We start from the raw sequence: 17,478 nt of genomic DNA, 5'->3' as shown, positions 1-17,478 counted from the left end.
GATTTTAATTTGCCCATTTGGGGAAGGATGGCCTTCAGGAACTTGAGATGGAACGGACAGCTGGACTCAGTGCTGACTGTGGTCCCTAACGGCTTTTCTGATATACACCAAACAGTGGCTCTTTGAAAAAAAAGCAGTAGACTCCTGTATCTACAGCTCACGTTCACACAAAGAAACTAAGAACACATCTATTTTAGCGTAAGTTATTTTAGCTGTCAACAACAGGGAAAATAAAAAGGGCATTCCTTTGCTTCCAGGAATTTCAGTTTATAATTAGTGAGCAGATACCAGATAAAATTTAATAACTTTCTCCTAAGATTGATGCAACCCTCAGTGTTTCCACAGGTCTCCATTCCTATCAGGGTATCTTTGTCAAAACATTTTATTTTCATGTTAATATAGGAATATCTTTCTTTTGAAAAACATCCTGGGCTGTTTCCTAACTAAATGGAAGACAATGAGGCCAGTATCATCTCTCATCACTAAGCTATACCAAGTAGTAAATGAGAATGGCAGATTGCTCAGTGAAATCTGTTGCATCAGAAGAAAGTCAGTTGTAAGGAAGTGGGAGCTCTGCAACCTCTCAGATATAGCGTACGCTTTTTTTTTTTAGGATAAGAAACCAACAGAAAAATACTTTCTTTTCTCCTTTAACCCACACCCTTTCTCTTTCCCCCCTTCCATTCTTCCTGCACCAAAGATAATAAACTGGAAGACTGGGGCTGAGCTGCAGGCAGGTGCATCCTGCACCACTGCAGAGCCCAGCAGCTCACGCTCCACTCCATATTCGTCGATTGTTATTTGGTGGCATCAGTGACAGGACTCCATTTCCAGCCTGTGATTATTTGTTACTGTTGAAAATTATTTTCAAAAAAGGACAGGTAGAGCACAGACCCAAGTGTTGTCTGATAAAATGATTGCTTATAAAAATGGATCAAAAGCTGAAAAAAAGTAGTTATCTGTGACAACATAGTGGCCCATTTCTACAATTTATATAAGCCCTTCCAAAGATTTTCCTCTGAGCATCTCATTAAATCTAGGTTCCAAAGCTAGAATTGAGTGCATTTATATATTTCAGCTGTTGAATGCTGTCAGGATTCAAAGATAAACTACTTTTTCCACACAATTTAGATTTTATAATATTTGTTGTCTTCACCAAAGATGAAAGACAGTTGTTGTTTTAAATCATTGCTTTGTACAATCTGGTTTGCATACATTTAAGACAGAGCCATTTAGAGTCCCATCACTGTCTGGAGTGTGGCAAGAGAAAGGTAAGCTGCAACTGGGTACTTCATGATAGAAGAGCTTAATTTTCAGACAATCTTGGGTTTTTTTGACTTTTTCCCCCAGTTTGATTATTTGGAAGAAAGGAGGATTTTGCTTTAGAGTTCCTAATGCATCTGCTTTACTGAGGGTATGCTTCAACCATTTTTTCAGTGTCATAAACTTTTACTTTAGAGCACTCCTAGAAGGTACCAAAAAAAAACCCACCACATAAACCACAGCTCTCTGCATCTTCCTCTACACAATAGCATTTCAGGCTAAAATCAACCCATCAACATACCACCTGCACTCATTTAAATAGCAAGTGATAGCAAATTTGATTGCTTTTCAAAGAACTTCAAGCCTGCTATACTACTCCATTCACCCAGTGCTCCTGAGGCAGCTCTATGCTGAACCACTCATGCCTCAAGTCAGGCAAGATGAAAACAAGCCATAGGGTACCAAACATTTTCCTTCTGCCCCTCCAAAGGAAAAAAACAGTGAGAGTGCAGACTTGGTACTCTCAACAACCCCTCTTAATGACACCAATGTGAAATGGTGATTATATGAAAACAAAGGTGAGGAAAACCTCTCTGCTTCCCACCTCTCACATTACACATTACATTTCTTCAAACAGCAACTTCCCAAGCACTCTGCCCTTGCTTGCGTCTGTTTGCCAGAGACAAACCACAGTGTCCAGCTGCGGGACACAGAAGACATCTTCCCTCTCTGTATGAGAGGCCTGAAAGCTGGGCTGGTGGCCAAATTCCTCCCGCCTGTCTGCTTTTCCTCAGGAGCACGCCTAGGGCTGGGCTGAGGCAGAACTCAAGGAAAACCTCTCGTGTGCCCATCCTTCCAGAACAGCTGCACTGCATTCTCTGCACAGCCAGCTCCAAGGCTGCAGCATTCTGCCTGGCCACCTCCACACCAGCAGCTTCAGAGGCCTTCAGGAGCTCAAGCAACCCCTTGTTTGGGGACGATGAGGAAACGCAGCCATGCCAGTGCCTCTTCTGGCCTGACTGAGCACTCCCTGAGCTGACAGAGCCATAAAACCCCAGAGAATGTCTCCCCAGGCCCTTGAAAACCAATACCAGCAGCTCCCAGTCACTAACGAGCACTTACCCAGGAGCCAAAGTGAAACGTTTGATAGCCTGTGAGAGCAGAGAGATTAACTTCTTCATTTGACCAGGTGCCACTGAGGGACTTTCTGTACTCAGATGAAGTGTGTCTAGGCCAGTTTCTAACATTATTTTTTGATACTGCATAACTTTGGTATAAACAATTTTAAAAACCCCAAACTTATTAATTTTTAACAATTTTTGTCAAGCCATTCCCAGACCTTAAAAAAACCTCTTTTCAGCTATAGGAAAAAAAATTACATTCATTTTTACATCCACAAGTCTTCAAATTTTATTTATCCTTGCAAATTTATCTGCATTGTAATATGGGTATGCCTGGATGGCATCTGCAGCTTTTCAATCCCAAAGATTTGACTGTCCACTGAAAAGCTACAGGCCCTTTGCTGGTGGACAATTATTTTTCCTTTCCAGAACTATTATTTTTCCTTTATAGTTTATTCTGTTTAAATTAAAAAATAGTCCAGCCTTAATCTTCCCACTTTTACTTTTCTTGGATGGTTACATCTCTTCTTTCATAGAAAATCTTATTGGCTCATTCAGAGAGTCTAATGTGACACTACACTGCATTTCATACAGTTTTAATTAATAGCTTAACGGAGCTACTTGATTTTTTAAACTGTGAGAAGCTACAATTTTCCTTCTTTCCTAACTGTTGCTGTGATATTTACAGTACATTTGAAGGCAATTTCCAGCAGCCTTCTTCCTATGACCTAAATATTATCCTTTCTCTATAAAATTCTAGGAACTGGCTCACTGAAAATAGCTGGAGGAAAGAACAATTTTCACATTTTAAAAGGAAGAAAAGTCCAGACATTAAACTACAAAGAGTCTGCCTTTGAAAGAATTATGTCAAAACCTCTAAACAAATGAAACCCGTGATTCTCTTCAGTGCAATGCATTCATTTCAGCTTGTGCTTCTGCTCTCCCCCCATCACATGTATCAATAGAAATATATATTAAATTAGCATTATTTGAATCAAAAAGACCAGTAAAAGGTTACCAACTCTTAAAACAATGCTCATCTAAAACACTTAAGTCAAATACCAGTAGCCCTTAAGAACTCCAGTGACTTTGCTGCAATATCCTTATGCATAAAACCCAATCCTAGAGAAAAGAAACATGCCCAGCAAACTGCCAGGCTTACTGTACATTTACTACCTACGTTTCCACTCAGACTTCATGTCAGACAGATGGGGTGTTCACAGACCCAGCAGGATCACTCTCAACAGCCACAGCAACAATAAACCTAAACAAGCATCTGGACAAAGTTAAATTATCAAATTAAACACAGGATTTGCAGGACCTCCCCAGTGACCTTGCAGAGGAGTAGGAGAGGTTGAATTGAGAAATGGCAAACATCACGTGAGAGGAACTGCCTCTTGTTCTTTTAGGGGTATTTAGATTTTTGTTAGCATGCTGCACTTACTAACTATTTTCATGTTAAAATCATTTGGGACAAACCACTGTCATAGCTTTATCTGCAATGCACAACTAGACCATCAAAACAGCAGAGATAGTAGCAGGTGCAGAAAAAGAGGCAGACCTTAGGGAAAAAAAATGGCAACAAGCTTTATGTGAGTGACATCATTTTTCAAATCCTGTTTAATTTTGCCTTGATGTTTCTGAGGCAAAAAAAAAAAAAATGGGACAAAAAACTGACACAGCAGGGAGGATGAGGGAAGGTCTAAAACCCATGTTAATAAAAGAGCCAGCAAAGGACACTGTGGAAAGACTAGAGGAAAGGGCTCCAGAGAAACATTCTCTTCCCAATCCACAGCTTCCAGAAAAGTTCCCATTAGCCCCTGCTAGGAAAGCCTACCCCTTACCCCAGTATATTTCTCTATCCACAACCACTTTCCTACGGGACAGTGAAAATCATGTAGATCTTGGTCCTTCCAAGGATCCTGCTGCAGCATCCTTGGAACAAGTGTTTCCCCTGGGCTGCTCTGCCATGGAACCCTTCCCAGAATTTCCTCTGGAAGGGATTACAAATTTACCCATTTCACAGCTTCAAAGGCAGACAGACAGAAAAGTTAATGAATTATCATAGGCAGTGGTGGATTAAGACTCATGAGCTAATGTCTCAACTCTGTGCTCATCCCATTAAAATGCAGAGTCCCGTTTAATATTAGACCCAGCCACATCCAGAGATTTATGACCACTGCCACATCTGGAGGTAGGTTATGGAAGAAGACCATGCACTCACTCCCATTTAACACCATTATTCCCTCCCACAGGCAGTATGCTTAGGTCTAACATGTGTTGAAATAACATCAAACAACTCTAGGAAGAGCAGTGTATGTTACTTTAGTTCTGTAAGAAGAGTTCAGTATCATTCAGTATCATTCATATCATTACTCCTGCTCCATGTTCCACCCCAACTCCCAAAAATAAGGTCTGATTGCTTACCAAACCACAGCCTAAGGTAGAAATACAAGCAGGTGGCACCTAGACAGAGCAAGTCCTGAGGAATCCTGCCTGACCACTAATTTTGGACAGAGGCAGCAGTGACTTCATAAGCTTTAGCACACCTCCCATAATGCTCTACATAAAATGAAGAGACAATTTCTCACACTCCAGAAAATTATTATGAACCCACAGATAGTGGAATCATCAATAGTTTTTAAAAACCCTTTAACAGAAGAGGAAGACTGTTAAAATTCCCATGTTCACAAAAACACTGTTCGCACTTGTCTTTGGGTGCTCTTCTGCAACCTGTAGGATACCATTGTCATAGGTTAAAATTTAAAAAATAAACTCACTTGTAATTGCTACAATGAATATTGGTAATTTAATGAAACAATTGAGATGATGGAATTTAGCAAAAGTGTCTTTAAAAAATACTAGTTATTACAAAACTCCAGTGTTTTCCTTTATTTTTTAATACAGTTTAGGCATTTGTCAAAATACTGCAAACATCTATCAACCATCACAGCTTGAGAACATGCTCTTTTTTCCATTTGAAATGTGGGCTTTCAAAGCCTCTGTTTATGCTTCCATTTTGGCAGGTTCTGCAGGATTATTTTATTTCCCCAGTTACCACAGCATTAAAATTATTCCAACTTAAGAAAAAATTTCCTATTTTTTTTTCCTATTATTCCAGCTTTGGCTGAAGAGAAAGTCCTTCAACCTTCCTGTGACATTTTAAATGAACAACTACAAAATTTCCAAGTAATGACTTTAAAATAGGATGCTACAAACTAAACTTCACGTATCAAGGGGGAGATGGGACAAGAAAGGGCATTGAAGACAGAGGTAAATGCAATAATAAATACATATTTAAGGCTGTGGTCCCTCTGCCAGCTGTCTGCAGACCCTTAAAATTACAACCTAAGGGCTCAACTTCTTAGTTACTTTCAGAATCTCAGCTCAGCTCGATGACATTCTTTTCTTGTCCTAAAGTTGTGTCCTACTTAAAAACTACTTGGTTTTGCCCCAGAGACAGCTGTATTTCAGTTTTCTGGCTAATGACCACAGGGACTAGGTTGTTGTATGACCTCCATTTGTAGCTTGCAAAGTGCTTTGGGCTTGTTTAGAATAGGCAGAAAAAAATTAAAGGAGGAAGGGGCCTGTGTTTAATTGCTATGTGTAGGTTTTCAAAATTCCAATGGTTGGATTTCTTTTTTTTTTTTTTTTTTTTTTTTTTTTTGCTTCTTGAGGGAGAAGCCTTTAAGGCACAAAATGGCCTGAATTCACAGAGAACTTGTTCTGCAGCCTTATCAGTTGGAGGCAATTTTCACAAAATGGAACATTACACATATAAGAAACTAGAGTTTCAGCTTTTCTTCTTATTCAGGTCTTTTCTTATTTCAGCTCTTTTTCTTATACTCGAAGCAACCAGCTCCCTTCCAAGTGGACTGAAGACAATATTTCATTTGAGTATACATGGACAAGAAGGGGAGGTAAAAAAAGAGGCTATGTGATATATTCCAGACTGACTGTGCTTCCAGACATCTATCTCAAGTCTCAGTTTACAAGAAAAAGATGCTCTCTTAATATTCCTGCAGCACACTCCTGAGTCATGCTGGACTCTGTTCTCGTTGCCCATCACTCCCAGTGGCGCTGGGACCACCAGCCAAGCCCGTGCCTGGGGACAGCCCCTGCACAGCCCCTGTCCCCACGGGGCTCATGCAGCAGCCACGAGGCACAGCTTGGCAAATCCATCGGTAATTCCAATCCCTGCTTCTGGATCTGCATTCTGCTAGCACTATGAAACCAAGCAAGGATGCATCAGGAGGAAGGGGGAGAAGAAAGCAAGAAAAATCAACTCTGAAATACAGGCAAGGAATTTAGCAGGTCTGCTAAGACCTGCTGAGCAAGACTTCACCTTTTTAGAGTCCCTTTCCTCATAGCAGTTATGTTAATACCTATTTTCCACTTTCTAAAAACTGAAGCTACTTTTTTTGGTTTTTTGTTTTGTTTTATTTCTGAACAACTTATGCCTCTGTTTTCTGAGTTATCAACTAAGCAATTTTACCAAAGGCTTTTGTTTTTTTATTTTGCAACTGTAAAATATACTTATTCTACATTTTCTGCACATTACTGGGACTTTATAACATACATATTCACTCCCCTTAGATTTATCAAAGCTGAATAGCATTTCATGTACAGCAAAGCTAACTTCAAGAGTCCTTCATAGGTCAGCAGGTAAAATCCTGCTTTGATGGAAGTAAACAACAGCACACTTAAAGCTATTTCTGCCTTTAAGGCAGTAACTGAATTATGTATCAGGAAAGAGATAGATCAAAATTACAGAATATGAATATATTTTGGTATCAACCAAATAAATATGTTTTGCACAACTGCTCAAACTGAAATACCCATGAAGAAATAAAACCCTACAACTACCTCCAGTTTCACACTTACAAAAATATTATTAGCTTTGCAATATAAATGACTTAATATCTCCAATCACACAGATTCTTGATCAAGTCATTGCAAGTCACCACATGCTATCAAGAAAGCTTCCCAGCTGTATCCTCTTAGCTTACAGGGAATAAGGTAAGTCTTTAATTGCTGTCTTCTGAGTTTAATTCCCTTGATTGTGCAGCAAGCTACACATGGGACTGTCACAGGCAAGATGACTTTACTGCTGCCAGGCCTGGGCAACATCCAGGATCACCTGAACTGTGTCAGGACCAAAGGACACCCACGGTGTCTCAAAGCCATGCTCCTCTACACATTAGAGATGTTGTACATCCTGTTTCCAACCAGCTTGAGAGGAAACGGAACTCACAGGACTGGGTTCTCACTGCCTCTTTTACCAGGGTCTCTGGGACTTTGGGCCAGGCCACCATCTCCCTGCTGGCCTCAAATTCAACTTGTAACAGAAATACCTCCTTATCATCTCAAAGGATGAGCTGATGTGCTCATACACTTAGCAATGACAACCTATAAATAAAAGCACTCTAAAAGTTCCTATCATCTGAACATCTCCTAGTATTTCCTTCCCCACAAATACACATTTTAAGGCAAATCAGATCAAATACTTCTCCAGACATTACGTTCTGTGTTGCATTTAAAGAGACGCAGCTCTTCAGACTCTGTGGTAAGGATAGGAAATGAAAATAACTAATGTATTATCTTCTAATACCAAAAGACTGGGAGAGACAGGCCCATATATTGCAGAGACACCAGCCTGCCAAAATACAAATATTTGCAAGTTGCTGTATTTGGGTTCCTAATTAGCTAAATTGATATCATTTCCTGCAATAAGGAGAGGGGAAAGTTGGAAGCAGTGATCCTATTAGGTTGTCATACTGGCACATAACAACATAGTGTGGTTAACATTTTTGTGAAGACAAAACACTGATGTTAATTCACACTGCAGACAGAGGCATGAGCCAGAGTATTTATATAAATACTCTCTCATATTGCATTCAAAACAGAAGCTCTGGAAACCGATATTTTTGTTTAAAATGAAGTGTCAAGCTTTTACCCTGCCCAGAACACCAAGAAGGCTCGCTGGCAGCAAGCGGCACCACAGAGGCAGCCAGAAAAAGTTTCATGTTGAATTTGTACCAAATGCAGCCAGCATCCCTACATCCAGTGCCACCACAGACTGACACCAGAATGGTTTTCTCTAAACCACCTTTTCTTTCCCTGTCTGAATATTTTTTTTCCCCTTACATGCAATCTAAATCTGCCCTCCTTCAGCTTGAAGTTGTTACGCTTTGTCCTGCCCCTACAGACCTTGGTAAAAAGCCTCACTCCAGCTTTCTTGTACATCCTTTAAACACTGAAACACCACAATAATATCTCCTCGGAACAACCCCAAGTGTCTCAGCCTGCCCTAAAAAGAAAACCCTTCCAGCTCTGTGACCATTTTCATGGCCCTCCTCTGGAGCTACTCCAAGAGGTCCGTGTCTGTTTTGTACCAAGATCCCAGAGCTCCAGAGATAGCAAAGGGACAAAATCCCTTCCCTGGACCTGCTGACCCTGCTGCTTTTGGTTTCAGGGCTGCAAGCACAAGCTGTGGAGTCAGGTCCAGTTTTTCACTGACCAACACCCCCAGGTGGCACCACCCAGTCTGCATTTACACTGGTGAAGACCCTGACCCATGTGCTGGACCTTGCACTTGGCCTGATGAATTTCATGGGGTGAACAATAGGGAACAGTTACATCAGCACAAACTGGCCAAGAGAGAGACACTAACCCCATCTTAAGCTCAGCACCAACAGTTTCACAACAGACACATGGTCAGGGCAACCTATTTCTTTCTCTTGTCCATGCAGGCACCCTGGGGCAAGGAGCTTAAACTTAGATGTCTGAGGTAAGGGGAGACAAATCCCACCCTCACTGACTCAAATGCAAACAGCTTTTATTTTAAGAAAGGTGATCAGTGCTAGAATGTGCTTGAGTCATTCTCGCAATCCAAGGCCACCTCTCAAATTCTGCTCTGGACCTCCAGCGTTAGGGCAGACTCCACCAGCCTGTCTGTGCTTCCTACCACGAGACATTATCACTGTCCTGTGCATCCCTGTGACCACCACCTGCTTTACCAGGACAAACTACCTGCAGCTGGTGCAGAATGCCAGAAAAACTTTTTTTTTTTAATGTATTTTTATTTCTAATCTGTCAGCTACAAAACTGTAAGCATCATTTATGTAGAGTGTTTACCAGAGGCAGGAGAGCAAAGGGGCAGGCCCTCACTGATACACAATTTTGAAGCACATTATTTTGAAGCACATTATTTACCACTAATGATAGCTTTGTTTCTTGTAGAAGTTTAATTTCTTTTCCCATTAGAGAGAAATACACACTTTCCCCAGGCAGGTCTCTATAATCTGTGCTTGTGGTGCAAACCATGGGCACATGAAAGACTCTGGACCATAATAACATTAGTGAGATCAGTCAAGATGACTAGGTGTATCTGCAAGACTTCATTTCTGCAGAAATCATCCACTAGTGAGGAATATACTTCAGGTACCTTCATTTCTTCAGGTATAGTACCAAATTTATTAGCTCTCAAAAAGCCAAGTAGGGAATATACAGGCCTGCTCCTACTGCTGTGAAGGTTTTGGTCAGCAGAAGCTGAACATGAGCTTAACTGGGAGAGGTGCTGTGTTGCAGATGTTCCAAAAAGAAAGTAACAAGAATTCTTACTGACACTTAGTAAAGAACTAACCTGAAAAATGGCTAAAATCTAATCAGAGCAGGCTGGATAGCAGTGGTTCCCCTGCCTGGGCAAGGGGAGTGCACCCAAACTAGCTCTGTGCAGCCTTTTGCACCAGCTGTACCTCCATCAGGAGCAGCACAGCACACCCAAATTTATACATTCCAGTGACCCTCAACCAAAAGCACCAACAAACCTGCCCTGCTTTCTGGGCCACTACTTCCCACTTCACCAGCCAGCCTTCCCTTTTGTAATCCTGAATCTTTGCAGGTATTTCTGATCATTTCTTTCAGCTTCACGCTATTCGGGGGGGCCCAGGGGGGAAGAGATGAGAGAATAAATCTGCAACCTAAATTGCCACCGAGTGAAGAGGACACTCCAGTTTGGATTGCTTTTACCACTTAGGAAGCTCCATGGCAGGTGGAGCTGTCATTAATCACACACAATGACAAGCTGCTACTCTCAATCATGCTTTGTGATCAAATTCTGCACTAATCAGGAGCAGGCTGGCTGTTCAGCAAGGTTAAAAATTCAGATGATATTTTCCTTAAGATCCCGCTAACATTTAGCAACAGAATCACAGAGACCAAAAAAAAAAAAAGAAAACCCAAACAACCCCCCACTGACAACATCCTGCATGTGAAAAGGAGCAGCTACACCACATGCTTTCGGCTGGACTGTTTTCTATCATGCACACAAAGTTGTTAAATGGACCAAAATTTGTCTTGTAGTTTTAAGGGTAATCAACAATTCTCTGTCAAAGCAGTTTTACAGCTGCACTTAGAGAATAAACAGGTTTACTTAAAAAATGAATCTTTGAAAAAATGCCATATTCTTATAAATAAAAATTACAACAAAAACATTTTTTGTCAAATCAGTATAAAGGGACCTTTATCTATAATTTCAAGGTAATTAGGCATGTCAGGAATCATGTGCAACACAATGAACAAATACATAGTTAGCAAGTTACCTGTCAAAAGGTATTTATTTGTCTTGAGAGGGAGAACATGCTGTTCTCAATGGAGGGCCCCATTTTAGTGGATGAGCTGCCAGCAGGAGCAGCCCTGTTCAGATTTCCCATCATAGGTAGTTTACAAAAACTCAGACTGTACAGGTTTTTGAAAGATCAATACCTAAGTTTCAGAAATAGCTAGAGTGGAAAGCAAAAAAAAAAAATTTAGGTATCTTCACTTTGGGGAAGCATTCTCTGACAAAGCCCCTCTGAAGGCACTGCTTTGTTGGCTGTGCCAACCAAAAGCCTCGCTGTGCCAACCAAGAGCCTCCATGTGCCAAAAAACCATGGTAAGCTGAGCCTTCAGACAAAGCAAAATTTTACCAAATAAACACAAAGAGCAACATGGACATGCATGTCATGACACCACTGCTGCCAAAGTCATCTTGCAGGTAGGGACCTCACTTAACTCTTCCAATTCTTCTCTCTGCCACTGAATTTGGGTCCATCAGTGATGCAAAACAGGAGACTAAGGTCTGATAAATGCCATTTTCTCTACCCATTGATGTAAAGGGCATCCTGCCACTGCTGAGCCTCTGTTACCCACACAACTCAAAGACAAATGACAGAAAACTTGAAGCTTAAAGAATTTTTCTTCTGATTTTCTGAGAAAGCACAGCTGAGTCAGAAAAAGTTTCAGAACAAAAACTACCAAGGTTTCAACTATTTATTATCTCTAATTTAACTGAAAAGTCAGAAATTGAGTGACTTACTATTCATTACCAGCTTACTTATACTATTTACTTTTGGCTATTTACTTCTATAGAGGGAACATAGTAACATAATTAAAGCAGATGACCACAGTGATTGCAAAAAGCTGCCTGCCTGGATGAGGTTTTTACCAAGTCACACTATCAAGTTGTAAGTTAAAACTCTCAAGATCTTGACTGACCACTCACCAAGCTCTTCTTACCAAGTAATTAAATTAAAGCCTTCCTCCCACAGAGGTGGGGAGGGGGAAGCAAAACAAAAACATCACAGACAGTAATGTCATGAGATAATTTACCTCACCAGCCAGTTACTGTCAGCCCTCACAGCATACAGAGGACTAAAGGGGAATTAAAACCCTCCAGCAATGAAACTGCCAGCATTTCAAAACAAAAAATAATAGAGAAAGGACTGTGACTCCATTTAACACAACACTCACCCTTTGGTTTGCAAAGCCATTGCTGGTCACATCCTGCTGATTTTGCTCTTTATTTCCAGCTACCAAATTGCATTTACAAACTTGCATGCTTTCTGCTTGTGCATCCTCAGGAATTACTGACACACATTCACAGATGGAAGGGGAACAGAACAGGACTTCAAAGATAAAGACCTTATACTACAAGCATGGAGAGAAAAAAAATCACAGAAACATAACGTAGGGAGGAAGACACCAAAGACAAGGCCAGGCTGGATGAAGGTCTGATTTTGAAGTGTCTCATCCAACCTAAACCATTCTATGACTCTGTGAAAGGGGCTAGCACACAGCAACACAGAGAAACAAGACAGAAATGTGAGAATGTAAACACCTTCAGAAATTTGATTCCACTAAAATGAGTTGATTTTATTTAATTATATTCCTTTTTGTTCCAGGAACAGTGACCACTGAATTCCTAAGACCCAGATAGCTTTTTATTCACACAGGTCTTACAGTACTAAGACCTGCATGAATAAGCTTGTGTTTTCCAAACAATAGCTTGGAAATCCTGCTGGGGGACAAAATTCCAGGGCAGAAGGCAGGAGCCAGCCTGGATGCATCCTCTTGGAGAAATAAACAGACTAATTTGCACATGCTGCATACACAGCTCTTCCACAAGGGATTTACATCTTATGAGTAGGTATTGCTAACTTGCATTTTCAGAAAACCTTAATTCTACTTCAGACATTTAGATTTTCCTTCTATTTTGGGGGAAGTTTGCTACAGATTTTTTTTTTAAGACATGGAAAAGGGATGAACAAAGAAAAAAATAAATGGTACTACACAGTAACAATGACATTGCTGAAATGCCCAAGGGATTTCTAAGCCAACCAGATACCAAGAGATGCCATAGAAGATAGAGGAGTAAAATGTCTTAAAACTTATCTTTATGACAAAGTTTCCTTAGGCCTCCTGTAAATTGTTCTTGGGATAATCAACAATGCAACACCAATGCAAGGTTCTACATGAAGTCTCTGAAATACATGCAGGCTCCCTTCCGCTCTGCAGAACTCCAATTAGTGCCTAATCAATAAGTTTATTTGCCTGCCTAAAAGTAAGATCCAACTTCTGGTTTACGTGGGAAGCATGTTTAATGAAGCAGGCTGATGCAGGTATTCTTTCTGGAAGGTAAATTGTTCTTGGAAGCTTTCCATTAAGAGACAGCAGAAACTCCACCACTAACTCTTAATTAAGTGCTCTATTGCTTTGGGTTTGTTTTTAATTATTTTTCTTCGTAGATAAGTCATTAATAATTGAGTATCTGCTTGCCTGAGTCATGACACTGTGAATGTAGTAAGAAGAAAACCAGTGGCAGTTGTCCATCCAAGCAGCAGTCAGTAGAGCTTTAAAGCAGTCTAGAAGGTTTCTGTTCCCTCAAACTAATTTTAATCAGTTTTCCCCTACCCCCTAAAAATAAGCAAAATGGAGAGGCTCCTGCTTTGGAAACAAACTCACCTTGTCAAGGAATACACACTGTGTATTTATTTTTGCCTCTATACAACAACAGGCATCCACAAACTGCCAAGATGTTGTGAAGACAGATGTGCACACAGTGACATCCCCATGTCAGCCACCTGAGAGAGTTGTACCTACAGGATGTAGCATGTGCTACTGCTGCATGAACAAAAGGGCACCTTGTTCATACGGTACCACTTCCCTTGCTACCCAGATTAAAAAAACAAACAAACAAACAAAAAAAAAAAAAAAAAAAAACCACAAAAAAAACCCACACCTCTACTTAGGACCTAAGCATCTAGGCAAGAGAAGCATTTCTTTTCTTTAATAACCTACTTCCAGATATTAGTCTATGCAGGATTGTACATCCAGGACTTGATCACAAAACTGCTGCACGGCAGAAATGGTGATGCTCTCCCTTTGTAAGGGACAAAGTGGATTTTGGGAACCACTGCTTTTCAAAAGTAATATTCTCCTACAAGTAAAACAGTCTCAATCTCCAACAGACAAAAAAAAATCTTTCCAGATCCCCTCTTCTGGTCAGCCCTACTAAGCTGTTGATGCTAATGATTTTAAATGGCCTCATGGAGACAAACCTGCAGGTTTGGGTAGGGCAGGGGGAAGATGCTGCTTCAGTCACTTCAGAGTGGCTGTATCATTTGACACACAGTTAGTCAAAATGCTATCTATTCAACACAGTGTGCAGCTAATCTAATCTAAAGCAGCATGCAGGCACTGCTGTGCTATGGAAACATTCAACAATGTAAACATGATTAGCCACATAGGTGGAGCTTTACATGCAATTGTTTTGGGAGCCAGATTTAACACTGCCACAGTGACAACATGGCCTCCCTCTTCACATCTGTCTTATCAACACTCACTTCAGACTAGACTTTAACCTTGCCAGCTGCAATTTTCCTCTACTTCTCCATAAGGTGCTCATCTTGCATCAATTATGGCAATTTAATAAAGAGGAAAAAATATTAATAAAAGCATTTACTGCTTGTTATGTTTTTGGCCAGTCAAGTTGCACTAAAGAGTGCTTAGATTGTGTTAGGAAGCTATAAAGTACACATACTAAGGACAAAAATTCTTTTGTCCTGTAACAAGTACAAATCAAAAAAACAAACAGTTAACCCACAACTCAAAAACCTTTATCAGACCTGTAAGTTAAACAAGTATATTAAATAAAACACTCAAGGCTCTGAGTCAGGAATGTCTCAGAGGCATGGGAGAATTAAAAATTTCGTTCCAAAAAGCTTGACTGTGGTAAGGCAAAACCCAAGGATTTCCAAACTTAAAACTTCTAAGAGTTGGTATTCCTTCTGCAAGTGTTTACCTGCCACCACTCTGAGATGTGCCCATCTCTGTCAGCTCTCAGGTTTTCTCAAATTACTTTTGTAAATAACATCCAAAGGGTAGGGGTGGCCTTAAGCCCAGTCCACTTCAGCCCAGCTAAGGCAATGATGTAAATTAAACCCAAAGTGCCAGCAATAAGCCTTTTGGCACACCCACTGGGTATTTCCGGAAGTATGAGCAGCTTTATACAAGGTGAATGTGTGTGTATTTAAGGGCTGTTCCTAAGGGCCAGCCAACGTCTACCCCAAGGGCTGGCTAATCATGCCACAGTCCAGATCTCAATCACAGAACAGGATGTACTTGTCTTCCCAAAATGCAAGTCTCCTTGCAGTTGTGAGCACTCTTGTGCTGCAAACTGACTTGAAAATATTAAACAAAAAAGATTAAAAGTTCTCAAAGAGGATTTAAATACAGGCAGCAAGTCAGCACTTCACTTCCTACAATCCCTTCTGAGGGAGATTAGGGCACAAGGGCTCAATACCTTGAAAGTAAAGAACTACAAAGAATGTTGATTTTCTTTCCTAGAACAGTGGCCACAGAAGATAAGAGGCAGAAGTACTTATGTTTTAAAACTGAATATGGAAGTATTTAAGAGATACTGCCAGTGAAAGCTTTAAAGTGACACTATCAACTTCACACCTAGATTCTTAAAAAAATATTAAGATTTCCAACTAGAATTTGGGCCTTTTTTATTTATTACTAATTTTGTGTGCCTTCAATGTATATATGTGCACACCCATAAATATATGTAAGTGAATATATAAGCAAATACATGCTCACGCACAAAGTTGCTATCTCCAGAATGCAAAATAAAGTCTCTGAATTTTCACAGAAACAAATTGCAAAGATACCAATATCTACTACTATATTGTTGTTGCTTATTAAAAAAAAAAAAAAAAGCAGAAATAAAAGGCAGCCTATCCTCTTACAGGTTAAATGAGACATTTGTCTAATAGAGGAGACTACTGTAGTCCCTGAATGTCCAATGAAAATAGTTGATAATATTTGCCAAGTTCTACCAACCTAGCATTAATACTGAAGCAGAGCACTCTTTTATTACTCCCAATCCTCCCTTGAAACCTCTGCCATTTGGACAGTCCCAGTCACTATTCTTTTATGCCAACAGACCCACATGAAGGCAGCTTTAGGAAAAAAGGTGACCTAAAACATCTTTCCCATTTTATCCCTCTGCCACTTGCATGATGCCCCAGCAGCAGCTCCACTGGCCCCATCCCTCAAAATGTGTCATCTGAACTCCAACCCTTTTCCTCACTTGTGCCACAAATAAAATAAAGCAGGAATTACACGTTCCCTCTGCCATCAGACTAAGCCTGAGGCAAAGAAGTTCTAAGATACCTTAATCCTTTTGGCTGCCTTCCGTTACACTGTGCCTCCTCGATGCTCACAGCTCTCCCCTATCACTCTATAATAGTGCCAGCTGGCCTCTCTTAGCCAGCCTTTTTTTCTTTTTTTTTTAATAAAAAAACCTCACAAATTAAAAAAAAAAAGTGCAGAAAAACAAACCCTTGAATATAGTATTTCATTAACCAACCGGTTCTTACCAAGTTGTGACTTGTATAATTAATCATAATTCAACCCAGCATAGCATAGGGACAATTATTTAAACATTTAGAAACAAAGTGGGTTGCTGGCTCTTTACAATGCTGACATATTTAACACCTAAAACAAATCCTTTTACTGCTGTCTTTAAAACAAAGGAACACATTTTTCTGCAAGTAAGACCTTGTTTTGCAGCACTTTCCATCCTCCTGCAGGAAAGCAGCTATTTTCAGTATTTCCCAATTATAAAAGTAGTTTTACTGGATGAAAAAAAATACTTACAGTTACACACCCAGTTGCTGACAATCCCCTTACACTTTTGAAGAGAATTTTCAAATAAAGGAAGGGGGGGAGGAAGGGGAGGTATAGAAAATTGATAAATATTTCCCTTTTACCCACCATGCAACATTAGGAAGGGGCATACTTATTTTTAGCTTATTTTCTTCTACTACCAATAGTTCTTTGAATACATTTCCTAGTGGTTAAACTACCATTACTCCAGCTTCTATGCTCATACTGGCAACTATTTATTTAGGCATTCTGTCGCCATGGGAAGAGCAGATCTCTATTCTTCTTTGCATTACAGAGCCTTCTGGAGCAAGCATGTTTATTTTATATCCCATAGGGACAATCATGTAGAAATAAAAAGTTGTGGGAGGGGGTAGAGGGTAGGAAGGGAAGAACACATCATGTACTCCTGCTGATAAACTCAAAGCACTCAGCAAGATTTAAATGACTGCAAAAATCTCAACTTGATATTCCTGGAGCAGAAGTTGAAAGCATGATTTTAGAAGACCAGAAGCACTATGCTCTATTCCATGGAGTCTAGTAATTTCCTCAGAATGAGTTTGGTCTCAGTTTTGGTTTTAATTTACACAGAATAAAGTCAGCT

At 40.2% G+C, this 17,478-nt stretch overlaps 1 protein-coding gene across 2 annotated transcripts in view; it reads right to left on the bottom strand.

Moving 5' to 3' along the window:
* KLHL29 (kelch like family member 29) overlaps positions 1–17,478 on the bottom strand; it is a 386,334-nt gene that overhangs the window by 344,965 nt on the left and 23,891 nt on the right. The gene's annotated exons all lie outside the window — the stretch shown is intronic.

Source organism: Lonchura striata, chromosome 3, assembly GCF_046129695.1.
Source record: "Lonchura striata isolate bLonStr1 chromosome 3, bLonStr1.mat, whole genome shotgun sequence".
Lineage (NCBI taxonomy): Eukaryota > Metazoa > Chordata > Aves > Passeriformes > Estrildidae > Lonchura > Lonchura striata.
Note: the sequence above shows the minus strand (reverse complement) of the source record. Positions and strands in the feature narration are given on the sequence as shown.